This window comes from Doryrhamphus excisus, linkage group LG13, assembly GCF_037039965.1.
Source record: "Doryrhamphus excisus strain RoL-2023G ecotype Guam linkage group LG13, RoL_Dexc_Guam_v1.1, whole genome shotgun sequence".
Classification (NCBI taxonomy): Eukaryota; Metazoa; Chordata; class Actinopteri; order Syngnathiformes; family Syngnathidae; genus Doryrhamphus; species Doryrhamphus excisus.
In genome coordinates this window covers 10,750,679-10,776,877 of record NC_136369.1, presented here as the reverse complement: position 1 = coordinate 10,776,877, position 26,199 = coordinate 10,750,679, and the positions used below count along the sequence as shown (strand labels likewise).

Genomic DNA, 26,199 nt, shown 5'->3' with positions numbered 1-26,199 from the left:
TTTTCAGAGAACAGATTGTTCCAAAGAACATCTATATTCTTCAGCCCTTGTAAGCTGTACTTTGCCCACACAGGCATATCCACAAAGTCTTAGAGAAGCTATTGACAATTAGCAGTCATGGCTGAGCAGAAAGAACGTAAGGTATATTACATTTGAACACATCACCTTTAAAAAGCTACAATGGTTTTCAACGGGATTTAAGGCAGTCCTGAAACCCCAATACAACTGCAAAAATTTAGTTGTTAGATTTATTTAGTTATGTTTTGTCTAGATCTGTGATTCCTATCCAGGGGTACTAGTACCACAAGTAGTATGCAAGCAAATTGCAGGGGGGTGGCATGGAGACATTTAATTTCCACGATGATAATTAGATATGGAAATTCTACTTTTGGAGAATTATCAACACATATGAGTGAGGGGGCTAAAGCTCAGGGGACACAAGACCAAAAAGGTTAAGAAACACTGGTCTTGATGGAAGTTGGAAATACTTAGCTCAAGTAGTTATCAGGGCACCAATCTGCAGCTGAGTCAGCATGGAGAGTTACGTATGTATGATCCCCCTCGTAACATGAGATCTCACCTTCTTCACAATCATCCATATATATTAAACCTTGCTTATAAAAACAAACATTGTTTTATTTTATTTTTTTCAAAACAATGACTTGTATCCAATGGCAGGTCTTTGTGGAGTGTGATTGTAATGTCTCTGCCTGCAGATGGGGATGTTGCACTGAACAAAAGCTTGCTTGCAGCCTCTGTCTTTTAGGTGTGAACTGCAAGAATTCATCCCTCTTGCTGCTTAACGGTTTGGTTCAGTACAGTCCTTAAATGCGTGATTGTATTAGAACAACTTATGTGTTGTTTTTACACAAGTTAGACGCTCACACTTGCATTCTCTTTTTCTTTTCTCTGCAGTGCAAGAGCTTTTGGGGTCAATATCAGCAAATAAGAGCTTGGCACTTTTTGGTTGCACACCTTTGATGTTAGCCTGAGATGGCATGGAACAGGTATGAACGCAATGAGATTATAAATCCTAAGTAAGTAGTACTAGCAGTGAATGGAATATGGTTATAAACTTACACATGTGCATTGTACATGTTGAGTATGACACATCAAGGTGCAGATAACACTTTTAACACGTTATCAATAATGTAGTTCAACCACTCAACTATGTGTTTTATCAAATTACGACAAGAATAAGTGCAAGTTGAGGTTGAAGAATAGGCGAGGGATGTTTAAGATGACACGTTGCAGTTTGGCTAGCCCCCCCCCCCCAATGGTGCTGCCTGTCAGAAAGGACAAAGTAGCCATTTTGTGGTGAGCGGGGTGATGCAGCAGAGATGAGGTGGTTAACACCCTTCTGCAGTATCCTCATCTCTCTGTGCTCTAATTCCCCCCCCACTCCATTCTTTCCCCCCCGCTCTTTTGCTCAGTCGACTATGAAGATACTTCATCTTCCTTGACAGTATGACCACTGCTGCATGTTCTGATGCGTTCAGCATACCTCGCTGCATCATAAATAAATCAGAGAAATTACTTTTTCTTCTTCTTCCATCACGTGCTTCTTTATCTCTGTCTTCCGCGACGGTTATCTCAAGAAGTCACTGGAAAAACGGGAAATGGTGGGTCGTTGGATTTCCTTTGCACACCTCTGCCTACACCATTCTTATTACGTTCGCAGGATCACCGTTTTATAATATCTCATTGGAAATAAATCTTTTTTTGTTCTGTAATGATATCCACTGCTTATTATGACAATATCAGGTCTGATTTTAGTTTAAATGTCTGCGTGAGTGGGGTTTTCATAATAAATATGCACGGGTTCGAATGACAATTTGTGCATTGCATTGTGACGTAGACACTGTACAGTACAGAATAACGGGTGAGTCTTGTTGTTCTTGCTGGAGCCAAAAAAACCAAAAACAAAACACCAATACACATGTACATTGGTGCAGCTGGAGATTACATGGGAAGGTGGGGGCAAAATGTGCGGCTGCAGGAGCAGGGGGAGAATGAATGCAGGGAGGGTGTCAAGAACCCCTTCTTTCAGACAGACTCCTTGTTACCCAGTCCCTCCACCCCTTGCTGTAATCTCCACTCCTCCACGGGTAGTCTCAAACCTTGTGTTCGTCCACCACCAACCAATTACCTGGCAACCCTGCCCTTATCCCCAGCCCAGGCGTGATGCTGCTGCATGATGGGGTTTTTTGTATATTGAATTCCATCTCCTGGTGAGATAAAGGGTGGAGGAACAGGGCTCTGCCGCTGTGCTAGATAAGTGTTTCTCACAAACCGTTCCTCGCTGCTTCTTCTGACACTGATTGTGGAGAAAAGAGACATTGGCAATGGCAGGGGGTGAAGATGTGGGGGTGGAGGGCTGTTGCTGCAAGCTGGGACCCAATTTCAGTATGATTTCCTCCTTGTTTTTAATTTGTTATAAAGCAGCTCCCAGACAGAAGTTGCATCCACACTCATACCGCTTTCCTGTTTCATGTTTGTAAAGTCCACATGTCAAAATTTAGATCAATATTTACATGGCAAGAGAATATTTTTTCTGGCATCTCTTGTTCTCTTTGTAGACACACCAAACACCAGATATTACTCTGTGGATCAATACTTTATCTTCATTTAGGATAGCTATTCAATCTAGAGAGATGACAGTTATGGGTTGAGCAACTCTGTGGAGTATCAGCCTTTATTCAGCCTCATCCCTTCCTTCTCACTCCTATTTGTAAGCTGTCCTGCAAAGTGTCCCCAGGTACCTATGGCCTGAGCCCAAGCCTATCTATCTGTCTTTGTCTTAGACACTACAGGGAACCACACACACACGTACACTAGTTGTCCTGGGGAACAATGTAAGTGACAGACCCCCGTTCATTCATCAAACCTGCAAGGCGTTTGACAGTGCAGGGCGAAGGCATTGAAAATAATGACCACAGCAATATGTATGGGGCATTAAAAATAGAACACCGCAGAGGAGTGTTGAAAGTTGAAGCTGAGGGATCCACTTGGAGACCCCATCCAAACCCAAGCTTCTGGCCCTCCCTTTTATTTTGATGGAACTTGCCTTGAGTGCAGAGAGAAAGCTGTTTCAAGTTAGCCAAAGTGACTGATACTCAACAACACAGACACTAATAAGGTCCAATTGAATTTCTTCAGCGAGTAGCGCGTCCTGCTGTGGACCCTCCCTAACAGCTGTGCCCTCGCCGCTCAACCGTCGCCGGGCCAAGCCCCCAAGGTCAAGTGTGAGAGGTCAAGTTTAACCTGAAACCAGACAGAGTGACAGGAAACAGGAAGGCCCTGTGGTTACTTCCCGACAGAGCATTACTCTACAGTGTGGAAAAACGCATCCATTGTTTCGATTCAGATAATTCAGTCATTGCCCAGGTTGACATTTACCAAAATGTTTGTAAAGGATTCAAGATGATGGTATCTACAGTTCTCTAGTTTTACTGTGTCACAGTGGAAAGCTGACTGGACGCAGCAATCAAACTCTGATCACAGGTTGTCAACTGAGATGTATTTGACTCCCACTTTGATGGTTTGAAGATTATTATTTAACACAAAGCAGACACTCATAGTTTTTGTCTGGGTACATGATAATGGGTCTAAATTCTATTGCTTTCACATGCTGGGAACTTGAAACTCAGCAATTGTATTGCTGTCTGGTTTAAAGATATGTTTCAGTCCTAAATCATCTGCATACACGTGCATCTTTATCACTTATTTTCTTCTCTGACACACACACAGCGTGAGCCAGCCCACACCTGGTACACATAAAGGCGCTTTCATGTTTGCAGGGCTATTCCGAGGTCAGCAAGAACTGGTGTTGAGAGCTAATTTTGCTGGGAATGACTGGAACTGGGGAAATAATTGAACAGACGCGTTATATCCAGGTGTTGCAGAGTTAAGGAAGGTTTATTAGTTCACCGTTCCTGCCTTCATGTCTTCCTCTGCAGCTGTACAGTACAGATACCCCTTTGGCATGATATTTTCTGATATGGATATAAAAAAGTTAAATGTGGTACCTTTTCAAATACAAACAATACTGGATGTAAAACTACAGAAGCAGTTGTAGAGCGCAGACCTTAGTCAAGGGCCATGATTCCCCCCATATTGTAATTCACACCAATAGCATATTTTTTGGATCAGTCTTTCATATTTTGATATTGGCCACCATTCATTTTGAAGCACATCTGGAGGAGAACACAAATTAGTTGCATTATGTGGCATTTATGCTACAGACATCACTGCTTATAATATGGACAAAATGGCTGTGAAAATGCTGTATATGAATGACATATATTTAAAAACTCAAAAAAGCAGGTACCTGCAGTTGCCACAGTCTGCTGAACGTCTTTGCAAAGTGATCAGAGGAGCAGAGAACAAAATTGAAAGACATGGCTGCCATGATGACGTAAGAATAAAAAAAATTAAATATCAAATGTTGAAGAATTTCAATAAGTCAGTAAAAGGTAAAAAAAACACTATAAAGCAATAGTTGGGATTTTTTGGCAAAGCAATATGCGTTCTCACATCGCAGCGATCTTCATCCACACATGTAAACACTGTCAAGCACATACACAGTACGTGCGTGCATATGTATATGTGACAAGAAATGTTGCTTAATTATCTGAATGTCTTTATATCGTAAACAGAATGTGACTGAGGCCACTGCACTGAGTGCCATTGGGGAAAAAAAACTGTTTGAGTCTATGTCACCAGAAGGACACAAGGCAATGGCTTTTCTGATGTTGGCATCATCACAGAGGGTGTTGTGGTACTTCAAGATCTGGATAATGTGGCCATTGCAACAGCTCTGGTACTTGGACTTTTTTTTACACCTTGAACATCAGATACCCTCTTCAACGCCGCTTCACATTCAAGGTGATACAAAAGTTGGTAATGGGGTTGGATGTGACTCAACTCAAGCCCAAAGCTTGAAGACAAAATTGCTCCAATAAAGAGAGCTTCCTGCTGTTATGCACATAAGGCCCAAAATAAATCATAGTCGTTAAGATTTTCAAACATGTGTGCCATCTCTTAATTTGATTTAAATTTTGGCGCTGTTAATACATTTAATTGTACAAAATCCTGCCCTATAATTTGTCTTTCTTTCAATAAAAATACGGTAAAAATTAGCGTATTTCAGACATAGTGAGACGTGCTGATTAATCATGATTAATTAATTTGAAAAAACGGGGTTAATCTGATGTTAAAAAACAATTATTTGACAGCCCTATATATAAATAATTAAACAAGACTCAAGGACGACTTGCACACATACACATGGCTGAATAATAAACAATACATATAGCATATACATATAGCAATACATATAGCTTCTGATCAATCCATGTCGATTTCAGATTTAAAATAATGTACAGCTTTAAACCCTGTCCATTTCCAACTTAACCAAACCCACTTCCGGTTTATGCCCCGCCCACTCCAAATACGGATACAAATAATTTAGATGGGGATACAGATAGTGGGGTACTCGCTCACCCTTATTTTTTTTTTACCCAACACTGTTCCCATGTTTGTAAAGGTTGCACCAAGGGACAGCACGAAGGTCGAGACTATGGCAGCATGAGTGTGTGGACTGGGTTCACTTCCTCACCATCTTAGGTGTGCATTGCTACTCTTAATGCTCTATAACCTTGTAAAGATTGCCTGAGGCATTTTAGCATATGGTTGATCTTCAAAACCCTCTAGTTGTTTCAGTGGGAAGCCATGCAGAAAACATGCATTGAACCTTACAAGATGATGCATGTATAATTTAGCACATCATATGGACACCGGAATGACACAGTATATGCACAATATACATAGTGAGCATGCAGACTGGGTTATTTTGTAAGCCAATGAGCTAGCAAGGACCTTTTTATGGGGGTTGTGTTATGGGAGAATACCATAATATTGTGCAATGTGTTGATTTCAGATAAATAAGGGGACTGGAGCCATTGTGTGAGTGACAGGCAGCTGAAGGGGGAGAATCCCATGCATGGTACACGTGATGTGATCTGTTCTGTCAAACCATAGTGGAGAATTCTCATTGTGACTGCCTGGATTGGCACCAACAGCTTGTTTCAGATTTATTAGATAGCCGAGGAAATTAATTTTGTTCTGAAATGCATGGTCGGAAATTAGATGGTGAAATTGTGTGAAAGAGTCAATGATTGTCCTCCTCCCCTTTTGGTGTTCCCTCCAGCGCCACTGATAACTGCTGATCTCTGTGACACCACTAATGAAAAAGTTATTCAGATTTATTTGTGGGAGAAAACAATGCTGTAATAATTTATTTGGCGAGCTCTCCTCGCCTGAAGTTGTGTGAAACCCCTATTAAGTTTGTTTAAAAAAAAAAAAAACAAAAAAACTGCCCACTAGCAGTCATGTTGTGGCTGGCTGCTAACCTTTGAACACTCTACCCTCCTAACTGTCTGTTCACATAGCTGTGGTCATAGAGGCTATACCAGCGTTGTTTTGGATGAGACCGGGTGGACAAGCAATTGGTGCATGCATAAACGTCTGGGTGGCTGCCAGAAACCTGTCCGAAATGACACAGGTCCCTATATAAGTGCCATTTTCCTCTCTGCATTGTGTGATGTTCCTTAAAGGGGACCTATTATGCTCATTTTTTATCCCTTCTGATTGAGTTATGGACGCCTATAGCACAGCTACACACAATAACTAGCACAGAAAGCTTTCTAGATCTACCAGAATCTGCACTTAGTCCAGCTGTATTTCTTGGATTATGTGCTTCCTGTGAAAACGGTCTGTTTTAATTTATTCCACCCATGGCCCGCCTCCAGGCACGTCACACCAGACAAGCGCTTAGGAGGAATCAAGCTGTCTAAGCCAACTTTATAGGAGTTGATAATAAATGGTGCCTTATCTTTTTTAAATGTCCACTTTTAACATACAGCCATATTTGTTGGATCCCAGAGGTTTATTCAAGACATCTCTCAATCATGAGTAGCTTTAGCATTTACCATCAGTAAAGTGTAATGTTTTTTGCAGGACCACCAGTGTTTAAAAAAACTCTGGTAGAGCCATTCGTGGTGGGCATTGGAAAGGCGTCAGGGTTCAGCAGCAGTTTGTTGGCTCGTCCAGCTGCATACTGGCCTATGTTCACAAAACAGTCAAGTGTGAAATGCCGTTGACAGATTAAAATGCATTTCTTTTGCTGGTATGGAATCAGGAACTCCAACCACTTGTGCCTGATAGTGGTGCCTTTTTGGTGGTGAATTTTTTAACAAATGTGGTTTTCCCTTGCAGGAAACACGTTTTATGAGCCATTGCTAGCAACGTAAACAGAGGAGCAGAGCTTGGGGGAGGTCAGAGAGCTTATCTGGCTTACAGCCACACCCATATACTAAGGAAGGCTGATCATAAAATGACTCACTCAATGACTCCACTCTTTCCGAAACTGAGCATTTTGAGCCATCCCAAACTTCTTTTAGACCTCACTTCCAAATGCGCAAACCTAATTTTCTGAAACTTTGGCATCGTTTAACACGAGAGTACAACATTCTAACTACATTTATAGGTCAGAAAAGTAGAAAAAGCATAATCGGTCCCCTTTAAATGAGGAGCACTTTTCTTACTTGCGCCTTATGAAGGTTGACATGAAAACAGTGCAGTCACATTGTGGAAGAATATTGTGCACCTCTCATATGGAGATCACAAACAAAAGGAACTGAACTACGTGTGTGCATGTCCGGGTTCATAAAAACGAAAGCTTTTTGAATAAGTTAAACTCAAAATTTCTGCAGCCGTACAGATGCCTACTGCTTACATGGAAATCAAGTATTAAGATGTGGCCCACATTTATGAAGAGAAAAAGGTACTTTTCGGTACTTTCAAGTTCAATTGGACCCATGTTGTGCAATAATGTACATCTATGTCTTCAATAACCATTCTTTGTTATTCAGTAAAATAGCTATGAACTACAATTACTGATCATGAAAAAAAATTGCAGATGACTGCAGTGTAACCCATTTGACATCTTCTGAATTGATTCCAATAAAACACTGAATGAATGTTCCACAGTTCGAGTGTAATTGCTGTGCCTCAGTGGTTTCCGAATCACATTTAAAAATAAAAAAGCCTGTTTTAACCTCCCCCTCCACCCCACCCTAAAATTTTGTGCAATTTTGTTCAAACTTTATTCCAGTGTTATTACATAAATGGAGTGATGTTTAAGCTATGTGAATGGCGCATCTGATACTGGGAGGTCCTGGGTGAAGTGTGGGAAGATTTGATTTCTTTCATTTATTTTATTGTGAAGAGAGCGTTAATGGAATAGGTTCAATAATGTTGCTGAATTTCATTTCACTGTATGTCTTTAGAGCAGAAGGAAAATGTTTTCTCTTTTGCTTATTTATGGTGTTCTGTCTTTAACCCATTCGATTCCACCCCTCATCCCCCCCGCCCTCTTTCTCCCCAAGGTTATAGCACGTCTGGACATCCCATCAGGCCAAGTGCTGATGTGTTGTGCACCTCATACCCTCACACTATGCTTTTTATACAGCACCTTTCATTATATATGCAAGGCTTTGTCCAGTCCCCACAGCACACCCCGCTGTGATAAATGATCACGACCTTGGAAAATAGAAAAGGTTGAAGAAGAATGAATCAGATTTGTATTAATTTGTTTTCTCATACATAGCCTGTGTGCAGCAGGTACATGGCTAATATGTAACACACTCTGGTCCACGTTTATATAAAAAAAAGGAGTGTGTTTGAGCTTTTGAAATGTATTGAGGCAGAATTGAAACCCTGTCTCCATGTGTGAGCCATTATGGGTAATTTAGCCAGTTGTGTCTCTTGTCCCTTTGACCTAAAGGGATCATTTTTGCACCCTGTCAGTAATCATAAAGCAGGAACCGCTCCCTTTTGGAATATCTCCTCATCTGAATGGTTTGATCTTTATTCAATACATGTGGATTTGTCTTTTTTTTCTTATGCTGTCAGTTGAGAGAACTAAATGAAGATATCGGCAAATCGCATATTTTATCAAGTATTCTATCTTAATTTTTGAAGGACTGGGATATTTTGTAAACCGCATTTTAACAGCAGATTTGATATGTGTGAACCCCCTTTACAGAAGACCGCATTACTCCAGCCTTGCCAGTAGATGGTGTGTGTGCCCTGTTCACTTCTTTTCATTCTCACTGAACCCTGCTTGCTCAACCGTGACTTGTGGAAGCACTGCGGGGTAGGCCTCCCTAACCTATCATCCTACACGACCCTCTGAGCACCCCTTCCATCTCTGCCATACCCCCCAAGCCCCCCCCATCCCCTCAGCTCCCCTTCTCCATCCAGGGGGCAGAGTCACCGAGGTGGCAGTTCTAACAAGCTGGCAGGGACCGCTGCTCAAATGAGCCAAATCAAAGAGAAAAGAGGGAGTGGGATAGGTAGTGCCATGAACCCCCCGCAGAGAACAACCACTCTGATGAATATGAGATAAGTTTGTATTGCTCGACATGAGGACAACCATCTACTCGGTCTTAACTGTGACACCCCCTGGATGGTTTGAAAAGATTAACATAAATATAGCAACATCGTAATTTTCAGTCAGATTTATTTTTGTATGAATGCATCATTTGAGAGCGGGACGACCAACATGACTAAAGTTATTTATTTTTTAGTTATTACTCTTGCCGAGTTGATTTGCATAGGCTGAGTTGAAATAATTATTTGTATTTTTGTGTGTGTGTGTGTGTTTGTTCCGTCTGTTTACTATTTACTGTTCAATGCTACACATGTTGTATTTGTTTATTAGCTTCTCTCTAGGTCATTTGACCAAAACAGGCATCAATTTCTTCTGCCTGTGTTATGGCTCTTCAGTCAGTCATGTGTACGTGTATAACACACATATGCACTTTCATATGCAACACTTATAGAAGCAGGGCTTTATGTTTTTTGGAAACAAAGAAGGCAGCAGAAACTGCAAAAGCTTGTCTTGTCTTTTATGTTCACGAGTGCTTCTGGCATGGTGAAAAAGCAATTGAAATTGCTCATCCAAGAGAAGGGAATATAGGAAATGTTGTGTATAATAATGTCATTGGTAATACTTCATGTTTATGCCCCTATTTTGCCTGCATATGTGCAATTTCAGTGCCCTCGAACTGTATTTGACACTGATTTCACAATTTACAAAATGTAATGCATACAGAAATGACAATATCACAAACATTCTTTTTACCCTCATCTCCATATGCTTTTAAGCTTTCACTTAAAAGAAATACACAATGTTTAGGGCTTCACCCGGAGAGCCCAGTCTTCTCTATTTTCTGCAAGGTGCTTCTTTTTCTTATGTGTTAAACTCCCATCACAGTAAAGCCCACGCAGTTACCGAAAAGTGACGGATCCTGCTTGTGTATGTGGTACTTGCAGAAAATCAGAGGCATCTCTAATACTTTTACTATTACTATTTTCTGCACATGTCCTTTAGGTCAGTGAATAAATGCATTAAGCAAACCACACAATACATACAGAGTAGTGCATAGGAAAATGTATGCAGCCACAACTGTTGTACTTCAAGCTTGACAATGACATTTCTTTAGCTTCAATTTTGTATTATTCATAGTGACACTACCGAATGCAAATGCCCCTTTTCTGTTTTGCATCTTAACAGTTTCCGTTAATGCAATGTTTGTATTTGTATTTAAATATTTACCTATGACTTTACAGGCCTGTGGTGCTGCTGACCCAGTGCCTAAGGGGACTTGTCATTGTGTAAAATACCAGGCTGTACCTTAACTTTAGTACCTCCAGCCTCACAAACAGTACAGATCAACTCTGCTTTTAGTTCCTTTTGTGTGGTCTCATAAAGAGTTCCATCTGCCTCAGACATTATGGCCGTCTTAATTGACTTCTGTGGTAAATAAGTTTAGATTAAGCAAATGTGCTAGAGAGGCCAATGTCAGACAACAGATTCAATTTTGGACATTTTGGAGAGAAAACACACTGTCAGGATTGTCTATAGAGTTCTGGATGTGTCGGTTGTGTTTAGTTTTTCACAATGGACACCATTATTTAAAAAAAAAAAAAAAATATATATATATATATATATATATATATATATATATGTGTGAAGTCACCCAGACATGAAGGGAGTGGACAAAGGGGATTGGAGAAAATCTGGGCCACGCCAGCATCCAGCCAACCCCTCTGCTAACCTCATCTCAAACAAACACAGCAGCCATTTTCTCGCTTTGTCCCCTGAGCCGCTCGCCCCTGGCTGATCAGGCGGCGACTGCACAGGTGATGTGACGCCTGCCATTTCACATTGGAAATCGTATGTTAGCATGGGTTTTCCGCATGTGTATAGCAGTTATTTATGTTTAACATAAAGTTTAAATAATCTAATTATTTAGAGATAATAAAGAATTCACTAAGGAGAAAATTGACTACAATTATATGCTGTAGATGTAATTTCATTCAAATGTATTTCCATAAATTAGGCCAAAAGAAATGGATACATGTTTGCTATTTACTCTATTTAAAGTGGTGTTCCCCGGTCGAGTCTTATGGTGTATTTTATGTACTGACGCATGAGGTTGTAATCGGCTGACCTCGCTCGGGGAGCTCAAAGTGAAAGATGCTGTTCGGCTTTTGCACCAGCCCAAGTGCCACAGTAGCGGGCCGGGTGGCCTCACTCCCTTGTGTGCCCGTAAAGTCAAGCGTGATGGAAGCATTGCTACACTGTGCTCAACACTACAACATTAGCTCACCAACAAAAGGCAACTAAAAGAAAAATAGGCCAGGTTACGTAATGTCATACGTTCTATCTATTAATATTTTGTATCTTTTTAGTTATCTATTTATGTTTAGTCTCATATGTATGTATATACATACAAATGTATATACAGGATATACTATATTTGTTAATTTTATAAGGAAAAAATAAACAATATTACCACAAAGAAGATAATCCTCCCCGCCTGACCATTCTCATCTGCTGCGCTGATAGCCATGAATCTTGTCACTCATGTTTTTCATCAAGTCGTGTGCACGGAGCATGTTGTGAGTCCTGTGGCCACTGAAGCGAACACGGAGGCCCCAAACACTCCCAACCAAGCCGGAGAACAACACAAACAGTGCGTCTGTGTGTCCATAAGATCAAGCTGCAGTCGTGTACCGGCATAGAAAAACAACTGTCCTCATAGTGAAGTAATGTAGTAAAATCTGCACCGTTCTGAGGCCCATGCATATTTTACAAGTGATTGGGCTAAACAAACAGGCAAAAGCCATAACAGCAAATATTCTTGACATAAATATATTTTGGACTGGCATTGAATATTGCCCGTGCAAAATGTTTTCTACAATGTGCAGGTAAAAGTGGGTAACGACAGCATCATATTTCCTCTTGGTGTGAGTCTATAACGCCAGCAGACAGTTACTATCATCACTTGTCCCCATCTCTTACTGTCCGTTTATGCAATTCTTTTGCTTTTGCATTCCTTATTATTTCAGTGTAAACTCAACATATGTTGTAAGTATTCTAAATATGTATTTTTTTGTTGGGAATATCATTTTTTTTCATTCTACAAAGAATTCTACTGTATAGACTACAGTAATCACTCATTCCATACCGTTATTAATTGTGATTTAATTGTCCTAATTACTTCATTACCAAGTACATGATTAAGATAATGAACCCTGTGTTAAATACTTCATTGCATTGAAGGAATTCTCTTCATTAGTTAATTAAATTAATTATGCACAATGCCAAGTATAATTCCCACCTGCAATTCCACTATTAATGAAAACTCACCCTGAATGAACACATGTAAATGTTTTATTCTGTAATTAACTGAAGATGGTGACATGTAGTTTAAATATGAAATCCAAATATTTTTCTCTGTGTTGTTTATATAATATTCCTACAATATAAATGTTGGAGCACTCTAACATGAATTTTCCTTTGTCTTTTTAAAAGAACAAGATATACTGAAGAATGTCTGGCTCAGAAGTTTTTGACTGAAATTTGCACCCCTGAAACTGTAATTGCTCATTAAGCATAGAGCAGACTTTGTAAAGTGACCATAATGGTGCTGCCTGATGAGAACGAAACAGGTATCGGGTCCCTTTCACAGAAATGGTCGCTCAAATAAAGTCAGCATGGGTTGAATCAAGCTGAATCAATCAACAGGGTTTGCCTTTATTGGAATTTAGTCATTGAGGAGATAATAGGTTTAATACAGGATGCTGCTGCAAAAGCTATCAGAGTGCTAAAAATCAGAACATGGCAGGCAGCGCCTGTGTGTGTCTGTCTCCTTGCGCATGTGTGTCTGAGAGTCAGAGAGTCTGTTTTACTGTCACTACCTGTGAAATTGTATTCCACGAAGATGGATGCTTTCTCTTATATTCATGACATCCAGGGATGCACATTCACCTCCAAAACTGTTTAATATGGATGCAGCAGAGGCGGACACGTATATATACATTCATAAACCCCAACGCCGCTTCGCACACACTTGTGCTCCGGCACACTTGCAAACACACAAATTTTTCTTGCCCAAAAGACAATGCATGGCTGGTGTTTTGCTCGTGCTGATGATGAAGAGTGGTAGTGACAGTGCTGCTCTCAGTAGGCTTGATGCATTACAACACGGAGCTGCCATGTTGCGTAAATTCTGTCTCTGCTCATTGAGAACATGGAGGCTCCTCATGTAGCAGGACATTGGTGCACTTTAGCTTCCCTACCACTGCGTAGTTTCATCTCTGGAGTTTTATAATGACATTCGCATGTAGGCTAGCCATCCATTTTGATGGGGATGGTGATGTCTCGGTGCCGGTTTCATATTGCTCTCAGAGGTGTTTTCTGTGAGTGTCGCTGAGGATGAAGACATCCTACAAGTCTTGTCCACCTTCTGCCTTTCACAGGTGGGTCGGCAATAAAGGTTGAAGCGAATATATATTGCATTATCTCTCACAGTACAGTGTGGATAACCAATATCACATATCAATACTGGTACCATCAAGTCCCAGTATGTGTTGTTTTAAGAAGCAACATTGAATGTGAGCTGATGATAGTATGGAATTATGTCAAATATGAAGAAAATAACAAGGCAATATGTCGCTTTGCTTTGATTTACTGTCCTATCCCAGCTGTCTTGGGGTGAGAGGCGGGGTACACCCTGGACTGGTCGCCAGCCAATCACAGGGCACATATAGACAAACAACCATTCACACTCACATTCATACCTATGGACAATTTGGAGTCGCCAATTAACCTAGCATGTTTTTGGAATGTGGGAGGAAACCGGATTACCTGGAGAAAACCCACGCATGCATGGAGAGAACATGCAAACTCCACACAGAGATGGCCAAGGGTGGAATTGAACTCTGGTCTCCTAGCTGTGAGGCCTGTGTGCTAAACACTTGTCTGCCGTGCAGTCTTATTAACTTTAATCATATTTTATTAGTAAGTATTTCAGTATAATAATAAAATCTGATTTTATTAGTAAGTATTTCAGTATAATAATAAAATCCTATTTTATTAGTAAGTATTTCAGTAAAACTAAAACTGACAAAATAAGCCAAACATGCGTGTTTTATTAAAATAATTACTTAACACGAGGCTGTTTTTTTATTTTATTTTAAAGCTTCACGCAAGATGCACATAAAAAAATCTTAACTAAAAATAGCAGCTAAAATAAAGTGGCTATGCTCAAATCCTCAGCTAATAACAAAAAGACAAAACATGAAGGAGTTCCTGGCTTAAGAGGACATTTAAAATGTCAGCAACTCAAAAATACTTTCAATTAAACGGTAATATTCACGAGGTAAACCATGTCCTTATATGGTGCCAGGAATACCAACGAGTAACTCCATCAGGCTTAGCAGAAATCTAACTTCCTCCTACCTTTGTGATAGAGCTTGGCGTGCTAAATAATTGTGACTTGAAAGCCTCGCTGGGCATTACGAGTCCATCGTTTTCAGCAGCGTTTTTTTTCCACTGTTGCAACGGGAACCATATATTAACAATGTGATAAGGTTGCTTTTCCTTTCATGAGGAACGCAACGGGAGCGCGGCAGACATCGCACTCATTCCTCATATTGCAGTTTGTGCCAAGTTTTAAGGTGTTGAAAATTATTTTTTTATACTCTGGACATTACTGAGTTACTGCTTTTTCTTTGCCGAGTTATTCCATCGCAGACACTGTAGCCTTTTTTGCTAGCCTCCGAGCTTCTGCTCTAACTGTCCTCCCCCCTGCATGCAGGCATGAGGGAGATACAGCACAATTCCAGTCTATATCGATATCACCGATATGGTTGGTTTTGATTTGGTGCTTAAAGCAAAGGGAGTAACGGGCCTGTCTAAAACGGAATTGTAAAAAAAAAATAGATTAATAAGATTAATCGATTAATCGATTCTGACTGCCAAAAATGTTAACACAAAACAAACACCTTTAATATTGATCAATTGTAGTTTTACATGTAAAAAGTAATGTGGGATGTACATCGATGACAGAAGGGCTAAATTAATATTTAACATCAGTTTTATCTTCGTACAGTACTTTAGTAGTAGTAGCACTTTTTTCTTAAATCGAATAGTGTTTTGCACCTTCTTTATCAAAGTTCTGGCACTTGCAATTTTTTTTGCTGCATGGTGGTTATTCTGCAGTCATACATGATAAAAAAGCAGATTTGTGGTGTGACTGTTAGTTAGCAAAGTACTACATAGTCAAGCGATGATGATGTCATAGAGAAGAAAGGGAGCTGGGCGACAATGACTTTGGGCACAGTTTATTAGAACTCCATCACTAATGGTGGGATTCTTTGTTTGGGTACTCAATTCTGCAGAATGATCTGTGGGCAAACGGACCATTTTGAATGGTTAGCACGCAGGCCACACAGCTAGGCGACCTGAGTTCGATTCCACCCTCGGCCATCTCTGCATGGAGTTTGCATGTTCTCCCTGTGCATGCATGGGTTTTCTCTGGGTACTCCGGTTTCCTCCCACATTCCAAAAACATGCTAGGTTAATTGGTGACTACAAATGAATGTGAGTGTGAATGGTTGTTTGTCTATATGTGCCCTGTAATTGGCTGGCGACCAGTCCAGGGTGTACCCCGCCTCTCACACGAAGACAGTTGGGATAGGCTCCAGCACCCCCGTGACCCTCGTGAGGATAAGCGGTAGAAAATGAATGAATGAATGAATGCTCTAGACACAATGCTATTTAGCCAGCACCTTAGGAGACCTCAGGAGTGTACCTCACCATAGCATTTCCAGTATCAACATCCCAGCACCACAGGACAGGCAGACGGAGAGCTCTTTGCATGTACAGGGATGCAAAAATAAAGAGTCTAATCTTTTAGAAATATCTCCATGGAGAGGCTCCTGCAAGACTTGCTACATTTCATTCACTTTGGTTGAGCTCCGTTGTAGAACTAAACTTAGGCACCATGCCTCAGCTGCAGGTTGTGCGCTGCCTTTGGTGAGGGGGAGGAGAGGAATCACAGTGTGTAGAAACCAGGGTTCTGTTCAGAGGTGCACAGGAGAGATTTTTTTGTAATCCTATGCTAAATTCGGCATCAGATCTTTTTGGGGAGGTGTGTAAAATCACTATGTTTTCCTTGTCTTTACCTTTTTCTGCAAACCTCAAAAAAATGATGATAGAGCATGGCTTTTTAGGTATCTCACCCTTCAGGCAAAATGTACGTGGCTGCTTGACGGCATTACCTCTTCCTCGAGACGGCTAACCTCCTCAAAGGATGTCTGCAGAGGGGATGCCTATGAGAAACGGGGAAGAAGCAAGGGAGATTTGGAATTGGGGGAGAGACATGTAGGGTGATGGGAGGGAGGTGTGGGGGGGCAGCAACTAGGTAGGAAATGTGTTTTTGATTGAAAGAAGGGCATAAAAGTCAATTTAGTCCCTTGTGTTCTTTGTAGAACATTTAGCTTGGACCCTCCCTTGCCTCCTTTTCACCCAGCCCTTTCTCCTCCTACACACACACACACACACACACACACACCATGCACAGAAACAAGGTCCAGCAGATCTGTGGGATATCACAGCAGCCAGCCTTTTTTCATGGTCCACACATGGGTTGCATGCTTCCCAAGACATATCTCCACTGTATGTCTTATGTATGTCCACACTTTAGCAACAGGCACACACTGAGGGAGGAGAGAGGCAAATAGGGAGAGAAAGAGAGAGAGAGAAAGAGAGAGAGAGACAGTAAGGGGGAGAGGGAGAAAGGTAGAGAGTCGGATGAAATAGGAAAAGGGAGGGGGAGTGTTTTTTATATGTTACTTACATGTTTGTAATGCGGTAAAAATATATCAATTTATATATCAATATCTATTTTGTTTTTTTTTATATATATACAAAAAAACGTCAAGGTTTGAGGATAGCATCAGAGCATTTGTCATATTGGTGGTGAACTGGTCCACATAGCTGCAGCCAAAGCCCGGGGAAGAACTCTCTACTTGTGCTGAGCAGGTTGGAGGCGACCCAGGTAAGTTATGGGCTTCTTTTCTCTCTCTCTCGCTCTCTCACTCCCTCTCTTGCTGCTCTCTACCGCTGATTACGATGCTACTGATTGATTGGTTAGAGGCTGTGGATTATCACGGGCCGCTCGTCACCAGGTACCTGATGATGAGAGGAGGGAGAGACAGGCTAGGAGGAAGGAGGAGAGGGGTTTGGGGGGGGGGGTGTAGGAGGGATGGAAATTAGATGAGTGCAGCCAATGCTCACATCACCACATCTCACTAAGCCGCGCTCCGTTTTCTCTGTTTACTATGCCAGGGCCCATTTGTACACTGCATGTGGTAAAAATGGACATTTATGCATTGTCTTATTCTGTGTGTGTGTGTGTGTGGTCCTATTCGGCGCACTTTGCCATCTCGCCTGGCGTTCCTTACTCAAAGCGGCATGTGCTGATGAGGGGAAGCCAGAGGGGCCTTTTTGTGTATATGCAGATGAGGGGCACGTGTAAATGGGAGGGGGCTGGATGTAAGCGTGTATGCCACGTGCTCTACTGTTTATATGTTCTCCGTAGGGAGTCTGATCCTCAACAGATTGCAACCATGCCGTGTGTTCTTGCTGCTGCTTTGTTTAGGACATTCTCTGACAAGGATGGCAGAAGACAAGCGCGACAGGGAATGCTAGAAGTGGAGGGAATAAACTCACAGTTGCACAGAAAAGGAGGAGGAAAAATTGGCAGATGTGCTTTAGGGCATGTTTTCACCTCATTGACAAGATGCAATGATTGCTGTTTTGCGCCTTGCCTCCTCCCCAGACATTTTTCCAAGTCATTTGCATGTCAAAGCAGTGGAGGCCACTGCACAGATTAGCATGAGATGACATAATGATGTAATGAATTAAAAGCTCCTGTTTAAGCTCTGCTCTTTGCTTTAGTGGGAGGCAGAAATGGTGTGTGTGTGTGTGTGTGTGTGGGGGGCATCGTATGTGACGCTGATTGAAATAACCTTTCCTTCTTGATTTGATTGCAATATTCCAAATAGGTTTGCTTAATTATATTTACATATTTTAGCTTTATATAGCTTTCTTTTTTGACCATAATCACCCTCTTCATTATTATAGCCGGTTAACCCTCATCAGTTGTACAACTTAAAAAAGATCATTTATGACTTGCATTTTAAATGATGCAGTTTAATTAATGTTCATGACTATTTTAGATGTCCGTCACTCTTTATGTTTTTAAAATTATGCTACAAATTTTTAAATGGACAATGCTAATCATTCTATTCCGGCACATTCTTTCATCATGGGCAATTTTAAGAGTATTTTTGCTGTTAATATTAGTGTTTTTCTTGTATACATTTGAATTGTCATGGCCTGTAGACCAGAACCAGAACAACAAACACTAACTGTGTACGGCAGCGATAAAAGCGCATGGAGCATCATTTGCCGCGCTGGCTAAAACATCGTTTTTATGAAGCTGAAAAGATGTGAGACAGAACACCTGGGTTGCTATGGTGAAACATTTACTGTGTGTATTGGACCTGGAGCGTGTCACCCTTGTCATTTCTTACACCCTCCCAGTCATAGGACCCCCCATGTATACACACACACACACTTGAGGCGATTGCGATATTTGACTTGAGTCGAGGTATCATGAATAGTAGTTAAACTTTTCTTCCCTGATGGTGGCCAATTTTGTTGATTAGTATGACTTGGACTTATATCGATAGTTGTCAAATGATGTATCTGTGTAATTTTACAATGCATGAAGTAAATCTATTGCAAACATATGCAGTAATATCACCATGGTATGCAAACACACACAATAACAAGCGTCAACACCAAAAATGCCATTTATTCCTAATGGTGAATTTGTCAAGAAAATCCATTCATTTATTCTCCCGATTTCTGATTTGTGGCTACCCCCAGCGTGGCCCCGCAGCCACCTTCGCCCAGGCGGGCGTGTCCGCGTGGAGTCAGCTGGCTGGTGCAGCCCGTAATGAGTATGCACTGTGACAGCTGGGATAAAGTGTATGGATGTGTTTGGTGGGAATAATCAGCTGCTGACCATGGGGTTCAAGGGGGTGATGTGAGGCTTTATGACTGCACAGCTCTCGGACGCACACACACACACACACACACACACAACACGGACATATGCACACTGAGGTCTGTTGGGACTGCTTCATCTCTGATTTTTACACTTTTGTTTCTCCTGTTTGCATTTGGGTAGAAGTGTATTTTCAGCCATAATATCTGGGAAAATCATTCGTGAAAATGCACGTGAAGGCAATGTGAACAGTGTAAATAACTGCATCCAAATGGTTATTCAACAACGCTACAACTTCAGGTGAAGCGGAAAGAAACATCAGTGTGTATTATTTAGCATTATAGAGCAACATTAATATCATGGCATTATACATGTAAGGGTCATTTTCAAAGGTGAAATTAATACAATTTATTACAGTACTTTGTGATGGCATACTGATAACAACACTACATTTATGTTGATACCTCAATCATTTGCAAATAGTGGATATATTTTATATGTTTCATCAATCATAATTGCATTACTGACATACTGATTCATATGAATGTTGTAGCTTTCATTTTGTTTCAATATTTTTGTTCTCCCATCGTCTGTATGGATGTGTTAGTGTATTGTAGTAAGTGTATTGGAGCAACTATCTGCAGATGTGCTGCAGTGTTAACTTACTGGAAAAAAAAAGAAACACAAGTTTCCGTGCACGAGTGAGCGCTCGGACCCTTGAACTCTTGACCCGTCACTCTGGCCAGCACTTTTGCCATGCTGCTCCTCCAGTTTCACTATAGTCAATGGCGAGGATATGTGGGAAAGGGGTTTATTGGTATTGATCTACCCAGGGGGATCATTAGGCATCACTATCAATTCACAGCTCCAGCCCATACAGACATTGCCAATTTGTCCCCATTAGAGAACCAGCTTTGTGGGTGTCTGCTGTGAGAGGCAGCTTGGGCCTGTACAGCAACCTGGAAGCAAGTGACCATGAACTTGGTAGCCACCTAAGGTACTTAGTTGCATGACGGTCATGGAGCTCATCAGGCGCACATGCTGAAACATGCAAGAAGTATTTAAAGTGTAGATAGATCCACCCTGTTTATTTACAAAAAGTTTTTTTTGCAGTTTTTTTTGTATCCTATCTGAAGATGCTGCCACATTCATCCATGCATCCATCCATTTTCTATGCCGCTTGTCCTCATTAGGGTTGCTGGGGTATGCTGGACCCTTGGGTACACCCTGGACTGGTTGCCAGTCAGTCGCAGGGCACATACAGTATGGACAAACAACCATTCACACTCACATTCAAATCTATTGACAAGTCGCCAGTTAACCTAACATGCATGGTTTTTTGGGGGAATTTGAGATGAAACCCGGAGAAAACCAACGCATGCACGACGAGAACATGCAATTGCTGCCACATACGTTATATTATTTACCAAGGGGTAATTGGCACTGTAATAGAATACTAGACTGAGGCTTATCCAGCCTGGCCCACTTATCTGTGTAAGCTGGCTGTTCTGGTAACTAAAGCTGTTGGATCCAGTCGTGCTGACATTAACCCGCTACCAGAGTCAGGTGCAAAGAGAGCTGATCTATAATGATTGTTAATGCACATGCGTGTTCTCTTAACGTTACTTTACATTTAACAGCTGAGCATAGGAATAACATTATATTCCACTTTAGTTATTTTTGTTGTCAGCTCATAACATGTTGATAAGTTTTGCTCCCAGTGAATCTACAGTCATCATTGCGGTTCAAATATCGCTCTCTCATCGAGCATGGTTTTTCAAAATTATTTAATTAATAAGTGATCTCTGTTTTGCTGTTGACGACAGCCAATTAGTAAAAAAATGCATATTTAAGCATATGTAAGGTATTGTTGGCCTAAAGTATAAAAATGTTCTAAATAAACTAAAATGCAAGTACAGTCGAAGGCGATTTTTTTTCGGATTACATGGACTACATTGGATAACATGTAAATTGTGATTACAGGGGTGTTATTTCATGGCAGAAAAAAAATCTCATTTAGTAATTGATAAACAGGTTTCTATGCTCCAACTATGAACATGTTTGGTTTGGTAATATTGAATCCTACTTGGCGAGAATTCACATATTATGGTCGGGTCCAGAACCAATAACTGTATATCCAATCAGTGAGACTTGATGTTGACCAAGTGGTTAAGTGAACAGCAGGTGATTTTGTGTTTTTCCCACGCCACTTGACCTCTCTGTGGCCTCCTTTCACAGCAGCCTAACCAAAATGTTACTCATGCAGAAAACCTCCTGCACTGATTCTCGTTGTTCCAAAGTCTACACTAAACACGTTCTGTTTATTCACCATATTCATATAGAAAAGAAAATAGTGCGATGGTTAGTCAATGAATATTTCCTGCATATTTTTTTAATTAATTTAATCTTTTCAATGATCAAAATTCACTTTAGCAAGCACTTTGCCCTCTTTTTCTCCCTTAACCGGCTCTAAGCAGTGCAGGCATTAACATCATGAAGACCGCAATGGAAAACACACTCCTCGGGAACAACACATTGGTCCTCAACCTGAGCCTTTTGCATGTGGAAATCAAAGGCCCGGTGATAATGACTTCAGTCTGGGCAAAGTGTGGGGAACCTTTTAGCTGCTATTCCCCTGTCAGCATTCTGCTTTCACACATCCTTATTCACCAGCGTTTCATAGGGCAATGTGCAACTCTCCTACACAAGGTCACTGACCACACAGACGACACATGGAGCCAGCTCGTCAGTCACACCTCATCAAGGAGAAATAGAAATAGAAAGGAATCATGCCAAACTAGACTGGACTTTTTTTTCTCCCCTTTGTAAAATTGTATAAATTATAAGAGGATGTATAAAGGAGTTGGTGTTAACTCTTAGCTGCAGTGATGCAGGGCCACCAACAGAGGCCAGTGTGGCTTGACATTTATAAACTGGACCAGCAGTCCCCATTGTCCTGTATATTTAGCTATATTTTTATGCTGCTCAAGTAAACTAGCATCTTTCTCAGCCTCTTACTGACCTATTCATTGAAACTGTTACTTTTAAATTGATTAATTTTAGTTTATGATGATATGTGTGTCTTTTCAGGTCAGTAAATGCAAAGTAATTTGAAGTGAATATTGGCTAAATGAAAGTCCACAGGGTTGTGGGCCATTGTAAGCCAGTGGAGGCAGGCAGTCTGAGAGTATCAGATAAAAACAATAGCCTTTCATGAGCCTTAAAAAAGTAAAAATGAAAAATAAACAGAACCCAGCCAGAGGTAGATACTGAATGTGCACTTCCATTTTTGTGTGTATATGTATATGTGTGTGTGCATAATTTTTAGAATTTGTGTCGGCCTGCATGTGTTTTCAGTAAACAGGTACTGTAGTGTGTGTTTTGGGGAAAGAAAACGAAAGGAGAGCGATGGATGGGGGGAAGTTCAGGGGCCCTGGGTGTTTTAATTATCCACTGCTCTGTCGTTTGGTCCGAACTCCCTATCTCTCCCTGGCTTTCATCCCTGTCTCATGATTTGAGCGCTACCTTTATCCCTAAGCCTTCAGCTCTTCTGGCCAAACAAAGAAAAAAGGGAGGACAAAGAAGGGTTTTTAATGCCATAGCTATGCCACGTTTACCATTAATATCCCTCCCTTTTTTATGTAGTGCACAGCAGAGTAACCTCAATAAAGCGACCCCAGTGAGCTGTTGGGATGGAGAATCCTCTTGTATGAGGGCAGAGCTCTTGGTGTAGTTCTGCTCAAAAGCTGAAGTCAAGTGCTGGCAGCGTCCTGAACAAGTGAGGTGAAGGAGCACATTTTTTATCTTTTTTCTTTTTCTATTTTTTATTTTTTTGCTCCCTCTCTTCACTTGTTCTCCCTGTCTTTTTTCGGTTAGTGGAGATCATCGAAATACCAAGACTCAGGAAAAGACTCTTTGGAAAAAAAAATGTTGTCTGAACACTATTGGCTGAGAAGGGGATTCTGTGGATGGACACTGCAGGTCACATGACCTTGCAGCCATGTAACATCCATATAGCATCACAGTCAAATTATATTTTTGTAGAATACTGAATAGATGAAATACCTTTTTATTTCTGTGAAACAATACTGAAATTTAACTTTAAAATTTTTAAAAAATCTTTAAAATAATGTATAAATGTACTTAATATGAATTGTTTTTCATAGATTGTAACAGTGAATACTATAACAATTCTACCATGTGTGTGCATGTTTAGATAGATATACATTATTTAGTCTAAAATAATTATGGTGATCTGTGTTGGTGATATTTTAAAATAATTCAGATATTATGCTAGAAACCCAAGATTTCCACTTATTGTGCTGTGTCTGTGCATACAAATGTACTCATGCAGTATATACACACAAGTATTGTATCAAAGCCTGTGCCGAAAGGCCTTTGTGTGTGTATGTATGTTGGTGTGCGTGAATATACCGCATATTGTGTATATTCCTATGTGTTTGTGTGTGATTTGTGGACCGTACTGTATCTCTATGACAACTGTTTTTTGTGGTGGTTCCCTTCCTGGCATACCCCCACCCCCCTTTTTTGGGTTGGGGGGGGTGATGTAGTGCTTGTGAATTACCTTACCTCCCGTTCAGTCAGCATGTCACATGGAGAAAAAAAGGTGTTGGAACGGAATGGGGGGGTTTGCATGGTGGGGCGGGGGTAGTATGAGGAATCTAATGGGCGTCTGGTCTGATTGTCCTCAGTCGTGACATTAGAGACAAAGCAGATGAATTGTGCAATGGATTCGAAGAGATTGGAGACAAGTGCATGTCAGCAGCAACCCCCCCTCCACACCCCCCCCACGCCCCCATCCTCCAGGATCCCTCCCTCTCCATCTCGCCTTTTCTTTTTGTCTGACATCCTGTAAAAAAAGGCAGGCGTGACAGCAATGCTCCACTCGAGCAAAACATTAAAAACAAAATGCAGTCCTCACCCATTTTTCTTTTATATTAGATATTCAGGCAGACATTTGGCGCACGGCTCCCATATTAATTGTGAGATGCCGCATGACAAATGTACACAATATTAATCGCTAAGCAAACATCAAGGACATTTTGATTCATGCTGTCTGAACTGCTCGCAATAAATGACAGCATTTATTCGCAACACATTTGAAGAAAAGAGGCACTGATCTAATCAGCATAAAAGAGGCACACACCGGGTCTGAAATCTGGGAGACTTTTTCTCTTTGACAGTAGAAAATATGCTCTTCTGCTCATTTTCTCCCCACTCTGAGCCCACTCAACCAACAGCATCATTTCAACATAGAAAAACTGCACCTTAGCTATCCTGACAGTAGAGATACAGGAGGGGTTCTTTGTTCTTTTATATTGTCACAAACACCACAACACAAATCTGATGTGCGGCTCATGTTCATGTATGGTCAGCTTCTTCTACCTGGGTCAAGTATTTGGAGTGGTGGTGCAGTTGGACAGTCTTCTACTTTCCGCCTTTCAAACATACTGTGGTCTGAGATATCACCTTTTCTTGACTGCATTTATGCACTTTCTCCATATGCATAGAATTACCTAACAGCTTCAATAATGAAGCATAAGCAGATTTTTCCCCCTCCTGTCAAGTGACCATCATGGCAGCACTGGCCTGCCAACTTTTGTTGTATGTTGACTGCATTTATTATTCATCTTTACATCACTTGTATTTTAGTATGAATAATGGAAGAGGTATGAGAGGAGGAAGAAGAGGTATGTGAGAGAGGGGTGCCACGCAGCATGTGTCCTTGGCTCTTCTCGGCTACTGAGCTGAGCCGAGCAGGCGGGGGTTGGAAGGGAGGAGGAAGATGTACCTGGTGCAGGGCCAAGATCCATGGTCCTGCTTTTTTCTCTCTCTTTCTCTCCGCTGCTTACCTGGCCCTCTCTCTTGTCGAATTTAATATCAGTGTATAAATCAAAAAACCTTCTGTCAGACACGCACACACACACACACACACCAGCCTTCATTAAATTCAAATGGGGAACGGGTCTCTTTTGGATCCAATTTTAATAAAACCACGTAATCAAAGATTGGTTTAAAAATGGGTCATCATTTCACAGCCCAATGTCTGGTCGCCATTTGTTTCTTCAGGCGAGAAACCCATCTTACATTTATACTCTTGATGTGCCTTTTTTCATGCATTGTGTCTTGGTCTTCACTCACCATTTACAAACGATGCATTGAAGGTGTCTAAGAGCATCATGTTTCCTAAAATGGATGATAAATAGCTGATAAAACAGCCGTGGGCGCAATAGTGAGCACTTCTACATAAAGTCTATGGACATGTTCAAACCCCTATAGAGATAGCAAATAATCGTAAATCCTCTGAACTGAAACAAAATATACTTTAAAAAATGTCAAAGCAGTTAGAGATTGACTACACAATTTAATACACAAATTAATTCTATGCAAGTAACCTGCCAAATATAAATTTTACATTACGTACAGTGCTACTTTTTATATATATATTTTTTAATAAACAGGCTAAGTCTAAACAGTTAAAAAATAAAATCATTCACCTTGAGTTAGAGGTTTTTTATATTTAATAATTTTATATGTAATATTTAGGTTTTTATCTTGTGATGTTCTACTACATTATGCCATATTCAAATACAGAACATACAGTAACATACAGTTGTGTGTTTTTGTTGTTTCAGACTTGCAAATGTGCAGTAAAACCACCACTTTCACAGAGATGAAT

General features: G+C 40.8%; 1 protein-coding gene across 5 annotated transcripts in view; it reads left to right on the top strand.

Moving 5' to 3' along the window:
- Positions 1 to 26,199, top strand: part of zfhx3b (zinc finger homeobox 3b) — a 331,153-nt gene that overhangs the window by 22,700 nt on the left and 282,254 nt on the right. Inside the window, exon 1 of one of the 5 annotated variants that reach the window (XM_058089531.2) lies at positions 17,371 to 17,480. The exons of the other annotated variants lie outside the window; for them this stretch is intronic. The gene's annotated coding sequence lies outside the window, so the exon portion shown is untranslated. Of the gene's footprint in view, positions 1 to 17,370; positions 17,481 to 26,199 lie in introns of those variants that run through there. 5 annotated transcript variants of the gene reach the window in all.